The 2923-nt window shown below is 42.7% G+C and overlaps 1 pseudogene; it reads left to right on the top strand.

Annotated features, from left to right (window-relative positions):
• On the top strand, positions 827 to 2639 carry LOC108636279 (annotated as a pseudogene).

Here is a 2923-nt window from a genome sequence, read left to right as displayed (position 1 = left end):
AGATGAAAAATAAGCTGTCTACTCTGAAAATATCACTAATTTCCACCAATTCCATTTTCAGGATACTAACAGAACTTTATAATAAAACACTTCCAACATAAAAATGTACATAAGAAAGATTATTTTTAAAAAAAGTTTAAAATAAAACCTGCTATCAGTTTAAAAAAAGAATTCATTTAAAAATTAGTTGAAAAAAATACACCTAGAGTACCATTCCAAAGAAAAAACTTTTTATGACTTCAGTGACACATTATTATTAAGCAATAGCAGTATTAAACACCTCTATATGTTTCAAAATACTGTTGACAATTTGCTTTTTTTTTAACATTGCATTAGGTGCCATTGAAGAGACTCTTGTTCTCTGAGAGCCAGTTTCCTTGTTATTGCAGGAGATACTGTCAGGCAGGACACTTACAGTTGTGTAGGCAGTGCTGAAATAAATACTGTGATACCAAATACTGCTGACGTCTGAAGGGACCTCCTGTCGCACAGGGTGACAGTTACACGTCTAAAGAGTCACTCCAATCAGTCACAGTTACTAAGCTGCTTTTCAGTGTACTAGATTCATCCTGAGGTCCTTCTCCCTTCGGCCTTTTCAGGTTAGTTGCACCCCAGGCATTGGCACTTGAGCAGCATTAGACTCATTGTTCACAGGTGGAGGAGGTTCCTTTTCTCTCCCAACTCTTCTCTGCATAGATTTCTCTTCCTCTAGGGATAATATGTCCCAGTCGTCATCATCCACATCTGTACACTTTAAATCTTTTAGTTCTTTTTTTGATGAACACGTCAGCAACATTAACCCCACCACCTGGCTTATTCCCTGCCCTTCTTCTAGTTCCGCCTGCGACTGGAGAGCGTGGACTGGCGGTGGCTGAACACCATCGACACGGACAAGGTGGCTGGCACCGTGGACGTGCTCATGCTACAGGAGAACATCACCTTCTGCAAGCTGGAGGACGAGAAATATCCAAGCTGCCAGTCGTGGGTGGACAAGGTGCTGCTAAAGCTCATCCGCCTGGAGCAGCTCACGCACCTCTCAGCTGTACGACCTGGAGGAGCGGCTGTGCTCGAGCCTGGCTGGGGGCGAGCAGAGCAAGAAGCTCCTCCCCAAGCAAGCGGGCAAGATCAAGCCGCTCAAGGAAGAGTGTAAACTCAGAAAGAAGTTGATCTCTGCTCCTGCTGCTGCTAAGTTGCTTCAGTCATGTCCAACTCTGTGCGACCCCATAGACAGCAGCCCACCAGGCTCCCCTGTCCCTGGGATTCTCCAGGCAAGAACACTGGAGTGGGTTGCCATTTCCTTCTCCAATGCATGAAAGTGAAAAGTGAAAGTGAATTTTCTCAGTCGTGTCCGACTCCTAGCGACTCCATGGACTGCAGCCCACCAGGCTCCTCCGTCCATGGGATTTTCCAGGCAAGAGTACTGGAGTGGGGTGCCATTGAGAAGAGCAAGAAGCTCCTCACCAAGCAAGCGGGCAAGATCAAGCTGCTCAAGGAAGAGGGTAAACGCAGGAAGAAGTTGATCTCTACCCAGCAGCAAATGATAGAGGCCAAAGCCAGCTATTACCAGTGCCATTTTTGTGACAAGGCCTTTATGAGCCAAGCTTTCCTACAAAGTCATATTCAGTGCTGCCACCCTGAAGAGTCGCATCTTGAGTATAAGACAAGGGCACAGATGGACAAGCTCCAAAGTGAGATCAACATGTTGAAGGAGCAGCTGCAGCTTACCAAGTCTCAGCTAGAGGCAGCACAGCATGTGCACGCAGTCAAGTTCTCTAAGGAATATGAAATGCAGAAAACAAAAAAGGAAGAATTTTTGAAGTTATTTGATAGGTGGAAAGAAGAAGAAAAGGAGAAACTAGTTGATTAAATAGAAAAAGTCAAATAAATGTTTATGAAGGAGTTTAAAGGACTGACTTCTAAGAACTCAACATTAGAATATGAATTGTTGGAAATCAAGAAGCCCAATATGCAGATCAAGCCTACCACAGGCATGCTAAAAGATGCACATGAGTTTAAAGAAGAACGTCCTCAGCATCCCCATGATTTCCAAAATGTGATGCAGCTATTTGACAGTCAGGAAAGCAAGTGGACAGTTCATGTTCAAGCTCTTCCTCAAGAACACAAGAAAGAAAAGAGCTGGTTCCTGTCACATAGAGAGAAACTTCGAACCTCAATGATATATGATCAAAATACATGTAATGTCTTCTACAAGAAAAGGATAGAAGAGCTAGGACAGAGATTCCAGGAGCAGAACAAGCTGATCATCACTCAGAGACAGCAGATTAAAGAGTTCACCACTAAATCATTAAACAGTGACAGTGAACCCAAAGAGAATTTTTTAACCTGGCAGACTTTTGAATCTAAGCCAACTGCCCCAATGGTATCTATGAATGCCCCAGTCCCCCAGACACTGGATGCGAAGTCAAGGCTAACAATGGCACATGTAAGGGAAAATGAACAGAAATTAAATGACAACTAGATACATACAAAGAAAACTGAAGAATAAGCCTTCCCTCACCAAGGAAATAACTGTTTTGGAGCAGAATTTGGTGGAGAAACTGGAAATCTTGGGGATTAATACAAATATACTTGGTATTCTGAGTGATCACTTGAATAGAGGGCTAAGCACTGTGGATTGAGAATATCCACTGGAAATGGAAATAGCAACCAACTTCAGTATTCTTGCCTGGAAAATCCCTTGGACAGAGGAGCCTAGGGGGCTACAGTCTATGAGATCACAAAGAGTTGGATATCACTTAACGAATAAACAACAACAGCAGCAGTACCATTTGAGTTTGATTGTTAATCTAAGATCAAAAGATGTTAAACGCAGGAACTTTCTTTGTCTCCATATACCAATTTCTCCAAACTATTCTGTAGAAGTAGGTATTAATCCTATAGTTTTGCTTCATCACAATTTCTT

The sequence above is a fragment of the Capra hircus genome, chromosome 6 (assembly GCF_001704415.2).
Source record: "Capra hircus breed San Clemente chromosome 6, ASM170441v1, whole genome shotgun sequence".
Lineage (NCBI taxonomy): Eukaryota > Metazoa > Chordata > Mammalia > Artiodactyla > Bovidae > Capra > Capra hircus.
This window is presented reverse-complemented; position numbering and strand designations above follow the sequence as displayed.